Source organism: Lolium rigidum, chromosome 5, assembly GCF_022539505.1.
Source record: "Lolium rigidum isolate FL_2022 chromosome 5, APGP_CSIRO_Lrig_0.1, whole genome shotgun sequence".
NCBI classification, from domain to species: domain Eukaryota; kingdom Viridiplantae; phylum Streptophyta; class Magnoliopsida; order Poales; family Poaceae; genus Lolium; species Lolium rigidum.
The window spans coordinates 199,096,627-199,112,140 of record NC_061512.1 but is presented as its reverse complement, the minus strand read 5'-3'; positions in this window follow the sequence as shown (position 1 = coordinate 199,112,140).

The following is a 15,514-nucleotide window of genomic DNA, read 5'->3' as shown; positions in this document are numbered from 1 at the left end:
ATAATAAACCCCCCCCCCTGTTTATAATAACCCCTCTCCAGCTCGCCTGGGCGCATACGTTTGGTCATATGTTGTTGTTTTGTGTATAATCGTGTGCCTAGTATATACGAATGCTACCTGCATGTCAATGCAACTGTAAGTTTATTATGTATTCTCATTTTAGCTCGCCTGGCCGCATACTCAGGTTCTCATTTTACTCACGTTCCAAGGAACTACCAAAACATATAGATTGTAGATTTTGAAGATAAACTTTATCATCTACTCTTTTTATGTTCAATTTTCATACCACTTTCAGAGAGACAAGCATAAGAAACTTGTCATGGGCACGTGGTGATCAATGATTACTGGTGTAAAACACAAAGGCTGGTTCAAATTCAGCCTCCATTTAATAAGAAGTGACAGACCACTCGGAAAAAAAAAGTAGCAGTTTAGGCAGGATAACCTGAACTGCAATTTGGCACCTGTGCACTGTGTCGCTTCTCGAGGCCATCCCAAAGCATCATTCCCTTTCCTTACAGATTCAACCATGAACACTCTATAGCTTTTCTCGACCTGAAGCAATACTCACATTGATCAGGGGTAAAGAACCCAAAAGTCAGCAAACCAAAGTTAGCGAATATCAATCTCAATCGAATGCTCACATTGTACAACAGTGTGTGCAGTAAAATCTCGTAGGGTGAAATAGGAAGGGCTGAAATCTGGCCTCCCCTCGCCTCGCCTCCCGTAAGTTCCTAGGAGGCTAGGAGCGGAGGAATCCTCATCGCTCGCCCAAGCTGCGGGCATGCCGTCGCCAGCGGAGGAATCCTGATCTCCGTGGGGTTTCCCGCGACCTCCGGTGGTCAGGCCGACGGCGGCCGCCGCCGCTCCTCCAAACTCGGAACTGTCGGAAGGATGCGGCTTCCCTGCTCGAAGAGCGGCGACATTTTTGCACAGCCGGTGTGGGCTGGCACTTGGGAATGGGCCCGGGGTGAGTATTTGTCGTGGAATGATTCAGCTGGGCTCAAACCGGGTCCCGCTGCATTTCTCAAAAACAAATCTTGTCCAAGAAAAAAATGCTTGGCAAATCCTCCGATGCAACGGGCCGGCCCACCAAGCTTGCAAGTGCAGCGACCAAAGACACCGGAGAGGATGAAGATGCCGCAGCGACGATTGTGAGGACCTCGCCGCCAACAAGGGTTGTGGCATCGCTGACTAGGCGAGGAATGGACCTCACCGGAGACGGAGACGGAGTGGCTTGCCGCGGCACCGTGGGCGGAGCTGAGGAAGAAAACTTAGGGCTTAGGGTGGGGTGCCGAGTGCGGGGAGCTTTCCGGCGGTAGGATCTTAGGTTTGGGTGCGGGGTGCGGGGAAGCCAGTCAGAGATGGAGGTGGGGGTTGACAGCATCGGGCACCTTAAAAGTAGGGTTTCCCCTTAATATATAGAGGTGGAGGTGCAATCTTGGCCATAGAATGGATGCCCTTTGATTCAAAGACTCTTGGGCACCTCTACATCTTTCTCAGGCCTCGCATATGTCCTTTATGAGCCCATGAAGTCGTGGCTTAACCGAATCCATCAAGTATGACAAGATTTTGTGCCAATCACGTCATCAATTTTCAGAATCCTAAAGTTGTTTGTCCTCCGCAGTAATATAATATGGCCGGACAGGGGAACTCGGAGTCCAGTTGGGGCGAGTTTTATGTCTAAAAGGAAGCTCATAAAATTCCCCACAACTTTGTCAGTTGGCACTTTTTCATTTTACGTTGTCTTCAGGGTCTACCGTGGCGATGGCGATCTTCGAGAAAAGTTCTGCATGGATAGATTCTGGGAAACTCCAGATTATACCATAATTAGCAGTTTCCTTCCATATCTGCCTATTTCCTACACGACAAAGTATAACAAGAACTTGTGCACTTTTGCAACTATTAATAAGTTAGTACCAATAAATATACTAAAGTTGCATAATAAAATAATTTTGACATAATAAATTACAAAGTTTATGTATGCATTTTATATGCATCACCCACCCGCGGAGTCGGGGCTAGCCATGCTCAGTGGGCGGGGGATGGCACACTGTGGTAGCCCCAGCTGTGTCCCCTCCTACCGTCGCACCAACAACTGCGCCTGCCCCGCGTCCTTCGACGCGCCCCTGCATTCCGTTGGGAGCGACCGGATCACCAGCGGCACCACAGAACATCCCTTTTGCTCCGTTGTCGTGATGGTTGCGCCGCTTGCGGCGGCCGATGCGCAAGGCGGGAAGGGCTCGGTCCATGGAGCTTGACAGGATGAACTGAAGATGAGGTCGTATGAGAAGGATGGAGTGGGAAGGGGGAGCCTCGCCTCTCTTTATAGCTTGGCGAGGGAGGGGCAAGGCGGTTCCCCTTCGCCTCTGCGCGCGGTGCGACTACGAAGCATCGCAGAGAAGGAAATTTGTGGTGGGACCGGGTGAAGCGGGCAGTCAATGTGCCTGCTCTGTCCCCTCGGTTCTCCCATGCACTCAAGTGCATTGCACCGAGCGACACGTGCCTGAAGACCTCCCGTTGTCCCTGCCCCACACGCTCGAGAGAGGGTGTATCCTAACGACTCTATCCTGGAGGCCCCGGGGCTAACGGGGGGAGGTATTGGACCACTGATGGCAAGGGAGCCATCGGGACGCTCCTAAGGGCTGCTGTGCGCGTGGGTGGACGTACTGTCCGGCAAGATAAGGCATGTGGCGCATGACGCTCTGTCAGAGGAACAAGACGAGAAGGAAGGGCGCTCCACCTATAAAAGAGGATCAACTTCCCGTAGACAGCTCAGCATCAGGAAAGTCAAGAAGGCGGGGAGTCCCGCCCTCATGGTTGGAGGAGAGGGCTGGGAAGTATCCCGCGATGGAGTTTCTCGAATATGACGTTGGTGTGCACCCTACGACATCTTTGAGGAACTCTCCCCGGGACAACTTCCCTGCATGCTCGTGACCGCCTAAGCGGGGCCTCCCTGGAAGGAAGGGTTCCTGGCGGGTCGCCTGACATGGGTATACCATATCGGGTCCTCAGCATTGACATCCCTGGTGCAAAGTCCAGGAAGGAAGAGGAAAGTCCATGAATAAATCTATACGAAGCCGAAGATCGTGATATTATGTAAAATAGGGAAGCTAGGCCTATATCGGGTGAAACCGACTTACATCATGTAAACGACCTCGAGGTAGACTCTGAGACCTAGCCTGCTATATAAGGGCTAGGAGGATCCACCGAGGGGAAGGAGATTCAACTAGAGACAACACCCTGTAACCCTAGTTTTCATACAATACAATGTCGGAGATTTGCCCTTGACATACTTTTCGTCGGTTGCCTAGTTTGGCTGACCGGTTTGTTAATTCGCCAATATCCTCCTTCCTAGAAACCGAGTCCGTCATCATGGGCATTGACAAGGTTAACCCTTTGTGATCGCTCACCGTGGGCTCCCAGGAGCTACAACGTGTCCCATCTCGGGAGTGCATGTCAACCACCTGGCGTGCCACCACGCCACCCGCTGGCGTTGTTGTTGTGGAGGAGCGGCATCCTCCGCACTAGTGGTGGAAGGTGCAGGTCGACAAGATGGATCGAGAGCGTCCTTCGACATTGATCGGACCACATGGACGTTGGGAAGCGATTCACCCTCCCTTCGGGTGGTGTCCTTGGCTGCCACTTGTGTAGCATGCACCGCCCTCTGTGGTTTTCCCCTTACCGTATAAACGGAGGAACCAATGCTAATGGGGGGGTTCTGTTTTTTGGACGGTCTATAGGGGATGAGAAGCGAGTTGTTTCAGAAGAGAGGCTCGAAGGTAGGAGGGAAAAAAGCTGTATCGGAGGCGACGGGAGAGGGAGTGTCAGCTCCTTGTGTAAGTTGTTCATCCATCAAGAATATCAGACAAGCATGATGTAGGGATTTCGCATCTTGTGCCCTGGGTGAAAATCTTGTGTGGTTGTGTTGTGCGTGATCCTGTTTGCAGCGCCTAGTACCCACTTGCCGAACAAAATTGCGGTGCAAACCCACGGTGTCCTCCGTCTCGTGGACGCGACAGAGATGGTCATGGACATGTCACGTTTGATGATGGATGGGACGATGCCTTGTCTTCCAATGATCTGTTTAGCAACAAGAATGATGCACTGTGCAAGTTCCCCCTCCATCCCTTTCGGAGGTGAGGTTTCTGCGATTTATGGAGGCTCTAAATGTCGAATCTTAGATCCTTCTTCCCGTGGTGAAAGTATTTGACGAGGCAGAGTCGGTGCCACATGGTACGACCGGGTGGTACCCAAATCATATCACTACTAATGCAAAAAGACATAAGGTAAATATGATTCAAAAATGCACTCATCATGCAGGAAGATCGGTAGTGGAGGATGAGGCACTTTGCTGCTCCAAGGGCCAGTTAGGTGCCCAGGAGGTGGTGCAGGATAGGCTGGGGCCTGCACAAGCCACTTATCCCACGTGGATGGTGGTGGCGCCATACGTGAGGCCTCTATGTCCAACCTTAGGAGCTTCTCCTCAGATAGACCGACAAGCATCACCGCCGCTGCATAGCGAGGCAGCTGCTCTCGCGGCGCATTCAGGGTGAGCCTCAGTGCCTCTTCCTCGTCCACGCCTTCTCGCATGAGAGGGAGCTGGTGCATCGTGCCCGCTTCCTAGTCTTCTCCGCCATGTATGTGAGGCAACCGAGGTAGTACTTCTCCTCCTCCTTAACCGGTGTGAGCGAAGCGGCGTAGTTGTACTCGTCATCACCGAGGAACCCCGCTCGGCACTCGGATCCCATTCGAGGTGGCCGAACGAGTACCACACCAACAAGTTGACACCATTTGCGTGGTCGCCGAGGAGGTCAGACAGAAGAAGGGCCTAGCATCGGCCAATCTCTTGTCGCCGCTATCGGCCCTGCGGTGGTACCAGCGGCATGGGAGTCCTCTAGTGGCTAAGGCCAGCCGCTAGGAATGTGGACGACGTTCCACCCAGGAGCGCAATGTGTGCGCTCTTGCCTCTTGGTACAGGGCCCGGGCCATGTCGACAGTGATGGAGACACGGATGCATAGCTTGTTCTTCTTCGGCGATGATGACCCGACATCGCGGAAACTCCAAACATAATCAATTTCTTTTTCTTCGTTAGTATTGACTCTTTATTTAGACAGAATCCCTTTTTAGCAATTACTTCGTACTCACCACCTCCACCTTCACACTTGCAGTCAATGAACTCAAGACACCGTGACACCTTGGGTGTGACAGAAACACCGACAATGATACATGCCTTCTTCCTCCTCATTGGGTTTAATATAAAAACTGGGAGAATACTTCCATGAATTTATGCTCTAGCGATCTTGTGTTCTTGTAGGCTATGAAGCTATTTTCTAGCGCCATTACTGGGAAGATAAAGTGCCAAGTATTGTTTATTGACATAGGTAAGTGTTGAATCATAAATGATCTCTGTTCAAGACAAAGGCGCTACTCGCTCTGGAAGAAACTTTCTACCTGAATATCTTGAGCGTATACACAAGACTAGACGCGACAAATTGAAATCAAACGATTTTGATATAAACTCTTTGATGTCGAGGTTAACTATCACACGTGAAAAGGAAAAAAAAAACTCTGAGGGAGTACGGTGATCCATCTATACGACTATACATGTTATTAAAGCTCATTGTAGCTATGTGCTATTTCAGTATTAATTTTAAAATTGTCCGCCAAACACAGGAAACAACCTTCTCAGGAGAAGAAGGAGAAGATCCAAGTTTGCATCTAGACATGTTTTACATTTTATGCAATACATTTAATTTTTTTGATAAAGGGAATATACTAATATCAAGAGATACTAATTACACCCAGCCTCTGCAACAACGCACCACCCTAATGGCACTACCGATGCACAAAGCCAAAGGGATGAAAAGAAAACTAAGAAACAAAAGTCCCGCTACAGTATCTCGGGCCTAACAACAGCAATACATCCACCGCCATGACAACACCTGAATTACAGACTCTCCAAAAAAACGACGCCTCCAAGAAGGAAACAGTGCTCAAACATCGTCGTCGCTCGATCAAAGATCTTAGGTTTTCACACTGAAGATAGTCTCCGCTCTCAAAACAATGCCTCCACCGAGGTCATTGTCAGACACAACCAGTTAAGGCCAGACCTTGGGTTTTCACCCTGAAAGGTAGGACTCTGCACTTCACCTGTGTTGTCGCCCCCACTTTCATACCGCTGTTGTGAAGCCCGGAACACCAAGCAAGCCCCTCAACGAGCGCGGAGACTTGAACCTCCCTTAGCTAGTCCTCCCCTCCGGCCTTCATGAAATTCTCTTTTTCCGACTTTCATCATGGATCCATAGTCACTTGATGTCAACACAGAAAAAGAGCTTCGCGCCGCTCCCTCCAAAACCAAACGGTCGGAATAAACGCATGGGTGCGCACGACCGAATACCTCCGATCCAGCAAACTCCAGGCAAAGCACTGTTGAGGGTCAGTCGGCCAACTGGATACGAGGACCACAATTATTCTGATTTTTGAAGGGTTTATTTGTAAAAATACATGTATATTAACTGCCCGACACTTATTTCAGATCGGAGGGAGTAGAACTTTCATCGTGAGCCAATTGCTCAAGAGGACCTTCGAGAGCGGTTCAACCTCAAGGAAGAGGAGGACCTTCGAGCCACTTTTGGTCTCCAGTTGAGCGTCACTAACGACGCACAACGACCTTTTTATTTAAATGGTCATTGAGGACTATGACCAAAATTGATGCTCATAAATTCTATGACCAAAATTATGGTCATGGGATGGCCTATCTATCTACGTCACATCCAAAATGGCAAATCCTACATGGCAGATCTGTGACCAACGAAATGGTCATGCATCAAAATTAGCCCAATCCAGATTCGATGCTTTCCATGGGCCAAACCAAAGAAGTTTTCCTATTTTGTTTTGAGGTTGTGGCCTCCTTGCTGTCCATTTTATCGAGCCATTTTGTTCCAGATTTCTAGCCTTTTCGTTTTATGGGCCAGCAAATTTATTTTCTATTCACAACTTTTCACAGCTTAATTCAATAAACAATATATCAATCATAAATGAGCGAAAATACTTGAATATATTCAACCAAAATAGGTTTAACCATCAAATCTTTGAGACAATGGACCGTCAGGATTTTCCCAGATTACACACAATAACAACATAACACTACAAATAAAACGCTAAGTGTAAAAAAATCCATCTATTCTTTTATATTCTAGAACTTCTTTATTCTTCCTTTGACTTTCAGCCTGTAGCTCTTGTAAAAAAGGCTAGAACTTCTTCACTCTGTTGCGGTCAGAAACCCACCGGCGGGCAGCGACTGGCAACACCGTAGAGCCGGGAATCTCCCAGGACTGCGGTTGGCCCTGGTCCCTCCGAGCGACGGCCCGCAAAGCCTTTCTGGTCACACGTCCGATGCTGTCGCAAGGGCGTGCCACCTGACCTATACCTGGTCAGGAAGGTGTTGGATGATGCCTCGCTTAGTTTCCTGCATGGCATACACGTAAACGTTAAATACGAGCCTCGATCGGCTCTCGGGTTGTCCCGTGAATCGGCTCAAAGAGCCGATCCACCCATGATTCGTACGAGGTGTACGAATATATGGTGGTCCTGCTTGATCAAGATAAAGCTAAAGCGATCTACGACGATTTAGGGTTTTCACCGCATAATCGGATCATCCTACTCACGATTGGGCCTCACGCTCGCGTACGGTGATCGTAAGCCGATCCTAGACAGGGCCTAAAAACCAACACGAGGTTGATCCCCGGAACATCCTGTCTAGGGCTAGCAAACTACACCCTACACGCCGCCGGATCCTCCAACCCTTTGTAAGGCCTAACTATTGCGGATATTAAACTAATCCTTGAAGAACAAGGAGCAACCGTAACGGATCGGATCTACTAAACAATGATCAAGCGGGTGCCGCCCCTACACCTAAGATAGGTGTAAGGGCGGCTAGATGTATAAGGGTTGCACTACGACGAGCATATGATACGAAGAACAATGCTAACCCTAACACATCTAAGATAACTACGTTGCTCGCCATCAAAAAGGCTTCAGAACGAGCAACGCATGAACAACGTAAATAAGCTTATGCTGCCTAGATCGCAAGATGCGATCTAGGCAGCATGGTGCTTACCGGAAGAAACCCTCGAGACGAAGGAGTTGGCGATGCGCCGAGATTGATTTGTGTTGAACGTTGGTTGTTGTTTATTTCATAAACCCTAGATACATATTTATAGTCCAGGGGACTTTCTAATTCAAGCGTGCACCTAACCGTGCACGGGTAAAAATCTAACTCCTAACCGACACGTATCCTACTATGGTACAGATACACGGGCAAACTAGCCCAAACTTTGCATGTAAGGCCGATTCACGTATTTCTTCTATATATATTCTTCAAGCCCATCTTGATCGCGGCCCACCTCTGACTCGGTCAAATTCTGGTGATAACACATCCCCCCTGGTTTTGGAAATGACATTTCCAAAATCATTACGCTTTTCTTCCGTCGGGTCATGTCGTGGCAGAGCAGAACTGCCGCAGAATCTTCCATCATTTCGCCTCGCCTCCTGGGCTTCTCTGCACGAATTGATAATTTCGGCATAACGTCCTCGAGAACCGTCATGGCATTAAACCTCCACTACACCCACTTTATTTATCTGTGCCGAACGGTTCGCCACTCCATCTCCTTGCTCTGTTCTGTCCACCAGCGCCAAAAAACCCTCTTCCCCTGTAGCAATGTCTTCCTCTTCCTCTTCCCCCTCAGGCTTGCCCCTCCAATCCTCGCCGAAGAGCAAGAATGAAGACGACCTCTACTCCAGGGCGAACCCCATCTCCTCCGACAAGGAGGAGAAAGAAGGAGAAGTAGAGAAGACAGGGGCCTCCCCCTCCGCCAAGCTCCCGCCGAAGAAGCGCTCCCGCATGTGGGCGGACAGCGAGGACGAGGATGATGACGAGGAAGGAGAAGAGGAGGAGGAGGAGGATGATTCCTCCTCTTCCGCCGGGTACCCGCCGACGAAGCGCTTCCGCGCTTGGGCGGACAGCGAGGATGATGATGATGACGAGGAAGAGGAAGCCCCGGCCGACGGCCGGGGCAGCAGCCGGCGAGGAATTCTCCGGCAGTAGCGCCGACGGCGACGCCGACGACGATGCTAGCGAGGATTAGTTATGTAGGATTAGTAGTCCCGGAGCAATCGGCTCTTTCTTTTGCTCTTCCTTGCTTTGAGCAATCGACTCTTCATTGTAAAAATCCTCTCTTATTAATGAAGAAGACTTTTCCTTAACTTGATTTTGCCGATTTCCCTTCGTACTGATTCTGCCGATTGTCAATTGGATCAACGCTCCATGAGCCGATGGCAACGCATCGACCTCTTATGATAAATTTCGAGATAGGCCAATTTAGCCATCTCCTCAAATGGTACCCTGCGAACCCGCAGTCACTGAGCGTATTACTAACGGCCACCTTTGTCTTCGGAAGAGCTCTAGGACCATTGCTGAATCAATCCGGAGGCCGGAGCTGATACTTCTGCAGGACAGGCTCCTGCTCCGTTTTTCCCGCAGCAACTATTCCTTAAAGCTGAGATGTAGAGCCAGCCGATTTCAACCCAATCGGCTTCTTATAGCAAAGGGTCCTCCAGGGCAAGCTGCCCCCCAAGCCTCACTTAAGGCGAGAAAAGTGGTGAGTCAGCCAAATGTGCCACCATTGGCCTTCAAGTCATAATGCAGAGCCAGCCGATTCCAACAAAATCGGCTCCTCAGAGCAGAAAATCTTCAGGGCGAGCTGCCCCCCGAGCTTCTTCAGTCCACTTCTTGCGCCTTGCTTGGTCAGATCGGCCCCTTTCCTTTGGCGGATTTGATGCAACCCACCCTTAACCTGATCTGCACGTCCAGGCTGCTCTTGGCATTGGCATTGGTCCATTGAGTCTCTTCTTATCTCTTGAGTCGATGGCCATGTCTGCGCATCGCGCTGTGCTCAAAAAATTTTGAATTTTTTACGGCCGATTTATGTATCGGCCCCCATACTTCAATACCCATCATCAAAGGATATCTTGGGCTGCTGGGCATTTGAAAGACGCTTCTACTGCATATCCTCGTGTTTTATCCACACGGGTGCCCCCGAGCCGATTCTTTCAAGAGATTTGATGGTATCGGCTCTTTAGGTATTCCCCGTCGGATCAAATGTTGAACCCGAGCGGAATGGATGGTGAGGATAATTTTTGGCCGATTGCTGGAATCGGCCTCCACGTTGCTTGTTCGATGAAGGTTTTGTAATGTTCCTCCATAAATCCTTGGGGCCGATCTCCTGGATCGGCATCGCCACGTTTGTCCATAGACGTTGTTTTGTTACACGGTCAGGCCGGTGGATGAAACCAACCTAACCCCGTCCTTTGTCACGTCGATGCGCTCGCAATCGTCCGATCCTGGAGCACTAAACTCCGTTGGAAGGATGGAGACCATGTTTGTGCCAGCCGATGTCTCATCATCGGCTTTCCTTTGCTTGGGGCGCCACTCTTTTCTTTGTGGCCGACCTTCTTCGTCCAGGGTTCGCTGAATTTTGGCGGCCAGATCATGCCGTGCCTTCCTCAACGTGTGCAGGTATAACCTTTCAGCTTCCTACAACCCACGCAGACGCTGAACCCTTCGCTTCTGGGAACGGCTGAGCCCATCAGGGCACCACCTTGGCCGGTGGTACCTGTCTTCTTCTTCTTCTCCCTCGTCTTCCAAATCCTCAAGATCTTCCATCCGAGGGGACTCAGCGCGTTTGCTTCGAGGCGGGAGAGGCCCTAGACGCTTGAACACGGACACGTTAGCTGCATCCTTCTTCTTTTGTTTGCATTCTGGGCAGTTGCCGATTGTTGGCAATCGGCTCATTCCTGAATCCCAGCAGTGTCTGAAGAAGGGGCAGTCCCAATGCCTATCCACGTCGTCTTGCTCCCTTGACTTTCCCTTGGCGTGGCGCTCATATCGCTCCTCGTCGCGATCATGCCGACGACGTCTCCTGTCGTCCCTAGCCAGACGATCCTTTTCATCATCGTCATTGTATCGTCGGCGTTGGTCATACTGACTCACATACTTGTTGAGGAGGTGGTCAGAGAGAGGTCGCTGATATCTTATGTTCTTCACTTCTCCCTCTGTGACGTAGCGCTTGCCGTCGTGGCGGAGCCGATCGCGTGGAGCGGCTTCCTCTGTGTCTTTGCTATGAGAGCAGCTGCCCTCATCTCCGTCCTTACCGCAGTGGTGCCCAGGTCCCACCATGTTGATATTGCACGAGAAATCTGGCTGGCACCCTCCATGGTAAGTATACTCCACCATATTAACGGCGGGGAAGGGGTGTGTGTCGACCTTCATGGCGTACTCGGTTGAAAATTAGCCGCCCTTTTTCTATCGCCATTTGGATCTCGCCGACGCCACACCCTGCAGTCGTTAGTGGTGTGGGTGAACGTGTTATGCCACTTGCGGTATGGCTTTCCGTTCAGCTCTCCGCACCGTGGGGATCTTGTGGCCTTCGGGTACCTTTAGTCGCTTCTCCGTGAGTAAGAGGTCGAAAATCTGCTCAGCTTTGGTCACGTCGAAGTCGAACCCTTTTGGAGGGCCTTGTGGCTTAACCCACTTGCGGGACACGGGGCCCGCCGCCCGAGTCCATTCAGCCACCGCTACCTCTCGATCTCCCGCATCACCTTCATCTTCGTCCGCCTCAACCGGGACCACCGCACGCTTGAATTTATCCCGGTAAACATCCGGGTGGCGCTGTTCATATGCCGACGGCTTCGCACCATGTGCGCCAATGAAGGGTAGTCTCGCTTGGGAGGCCACGTCCTTGATCGATGATGAGAGACCCACCACCGCCAACTCGACTGCTTCTTTTTCACTTACGTGAACCGAATAGCATCGGTTCCTAATGGTCCCGAAGCGCTGGATGTATTCCGACATTGTTTCCCCGCGCTTCGTCGTACTTGTGCTAGATCGGCAATACCAGCCTCGGAAGCCTCCGAGTGATACCGTATGTGGAATTGCTCTTCCAAGCTGCTTCCAAGTCCGGATCGAGTTCGGTGGCAGCGATGTGTACCACCCGAAAGCCGATCCTGTGAGGGATTGTGCGAAGAACCTCACACGCAGCTCGTCTGATGCTGAGATCGTGCCCAGCTGTGCCAAATATCGGCTCACATGCTCGATGGAGCTGGAACCATCTGATCCACTAAACTTTGTAAAGTTAGGGAGCCGATATTTGGGTGGTAGCGGGATCAATTCGTACTCGTTGGGGTACGGCTTGGTATAGCCGAATGTCTTCCTTTTCGGCATCATGCCGAACTGATCTTTCGAATTGTACAAATTTGATCCGCGGTGATGGCTGAAGGTGTCGAACCCCGAAGATTCGCCGGGGTGGCATACGTAGCCAGCCATGCTTGCTTTTCCGGTTCCGAGCCAACCGCAGGAGCTGAGCTCCGGAGGTTTGTCGGAGTGGCGTACTTAGCTAACCACGTTTGCTTCTCAAGATCCGCTCCCGACGTTCCTCCTCGCTGTTCCGCGAGGCCCCTGTTGTTGCAGCTCGGTTCGAGAGTGCCCGTGTACCGCAGTCCGGCACGTATGCGCACGCGTATCCGTGCGGGATCTCCTTGGGCGCCTCGGTAGGAATTGGTAGTCACTAGGATCACCACCAATCTTGTAGACGACGTATGCCGATGAGTTCGGCACTTCCGGTGCTGCCAACGCGAACGGCAGCGGTGGACGGGACTCGGAGTGGCATCTCTCCTTTGTAAGTCCCCGAGCTGGTCCCGACGGAGAATACCGATGGCTCATGATTTCCTGGATCACGCGCGAGCGACACGCTCCAAAGTGTTCACCAGTGCTCTCGAGTGGCGGTGCAGCGAATGAGCCACCATGAAGTTGATATCCTCGACGCAGCGACCCGGTGCGTTCTTCCGACGGGGCGGACGGGTCCACTCCATCGAGCGCGCCTTCGGGTGAGAACCCCTTCCACCCGATGCCGTGGGAGCGGGTTCCGTGGAAAGAGCCGATGAGGTCAGCTTCGAGGACCGCCTTGATCTCGTCATGCTTCTTCTTGAGCTCGTCGGTCGGATCCTCGTACTTGACCGGAGTGCTTTCCGCCATCTCGGATGTAGATGGCGATGCGGTGGATGTCGAAGATCGTCCCACCGGGCGTGCCGAATGTGTTGCGGTCGAAACCCACCGGCGGGCAGCGACCGGCAACACCGTAGAGCCGGGAATCTCCCGAGACTGCGGCTGGCCCTCGGTCCCTCCGAGCGACGGCCCGCAAAGCCTTTCCGGTCACACGTCCGATGCTGTCGCAAGGGCGTGCCACCCGACCTATACCCGGTCGGGGAAGGTGTTGGATGATGCCTCGCTTAGTTTCTGCATGGCATACACGTAAACGTTAAATACGAGCCTCGATCGGCTCTCGAGTTGTCCCGTGAATCGGCTCAAAGAGCCGATCCACCCATGATTCGTACGAGGTGTACGAATATATGGTGGTCCTGCTTGATCAAGATAAAGCTAAAGCGATCTACGACGATTTAGGGTTTTCACCGCATAATCGGATCATCCTACTCACGATTGGGCCTCGCGCTCGCGTACGGTGATCGTAAGCCGATCCTAGACAGGGCCTAAAAACTAACACGAGGTTGATCCTCGGAACATCCTGTCTAGGGCTAGCAAGCTACACCCTACACGCCGCTGGATCCTCCAACCCTTTGTAAGGCCTAACTATTGCGGATATTAAACTAATCCTTGAAGAACAAGGAGCAACCGTAACGGATCGGATCTACTAAACAATGATCAAGCGGGTGCCGCCCCTACACCTAAGATAGGTGTAAGGGCGGCTAGATGTATAAGGGTTGCACTACGACAAGCATATGATACGAAGAACAATGCTAACCCTAACACATCTAAGATAACTACGTTGCTCGCCATCAAAAAGGCTTCAGAACGAGCAACGCATGAACAACGTAAATAAGCTTATGCTGCCTAGATCACAAGATGCGATCTAGGCAGCATGGTGCTTACCGGAAGAAACCCTTGAGACGAAGGAGTTGGCGATGCGCCGAGATTGATTTGTGTTGAACGTTGGTTGTTGTTTATTTCATAAACCCTAGATACATATTTATAGTCCAGGGGACTTTCTAATTCAAGCGTGCACCTAACCGTGCACGGGTAAAACTCTAACTCCTAACCGACATGTATCCTACTATGGTACAGATACACGGGCAAACTAGCCCAAACTTTGCATGTAAGGCCGATTCACGTATTTCTTCTATATATATTCTTCAAGCCCATCTTGATCGTGGCCCACCTCTGACTCGGTCAAATTCTGGTGATAACACACTCTTCCTCTAACTTCAGCCTGTAGCTCTTGTAAATGAGGATACCCTGGACATGGCACTACTAGTTAAATACATAGTGCTACTGTAATATTTTAACAGTTGAAGATACAACATTAATATAAGTATGGTCTCACGAGGAAATGCACTTTGGCTCATAAGAGCATTTGCTCCCATTGTATGAATTCACATTTCGAAGTGTCAAAAAATTCTATACTAAATTTTTACATATACATCTAGACACTTTATGTTGGTACATAAATTTTCAAAAAAATAATTTTTTTATGTGGCTCCTGTAAAAAAGACAAATTTTGATGTTGTAACACGACTACGTACATCACATTTTTTTGTCTTTTTTGTACACACCGCACAAAATATTTTTTTCCATAAAAACTTGTGTACGAACATAGAATGTCACGATGTAACATGAAATTTTTTAGGAAGGGAGGGAAATTTCGTCGGTGGGGTTAAAAAGTGGTTTTCAGTTAATATAAAATTAACACCAAAATATATTAATTTTTCAATTCCAGATCTTACTATGTTGGAACCACAAGAAAAAAGATGTCTAAAGCAAACAAAACTATAATTCAAATCAGCCGAATATTCATTAAATTTTCATTTAGTCTCACATTGAGATGATTCATTAAAGTCAAGTGGCATCATATGTGATCAATACTAGGTCTCGTTTTCTTTGTGCTCATTTCCGCATACTTATGTAGGAAAATTCATGGCTTTTAAGCCAAATGAGATAGGTCATGACCACAATCATGCCATGTTTGTTAAAATAACCCCATATTGTGCACATGTATGCATATTGGGATGACAAACATTGTTGATTTGTGAGGTTTTCATTTTTCTTTGGACACAAAATTCAATCTATTTTCTAAGAGTGAAAAATGGTTTATTCCGAAAAACCCTACCAAATCTTTGTTTAGTAGGGCCCATGTGTCATGTTGGTGGTGCATGTCCCTCCTCACAGTTTAGTGGATCCCACTTGTCAGGTTGATGGTGGACCCCGCTTGTCTATTAGGTACTAACCAGACACATAAAGTGAAGTTAACCTTTGCATTCATATTTTTGCTTCTTCTTTTCATTTATTTGTTTCTCTTTAGTTGCATGTTTACTTTCAGTTTTGCATTAATTAAGGGAAAAAACAATTAGTAGTACCTTTTTTTCTTTTGTGAAGCTTTCTCTCGT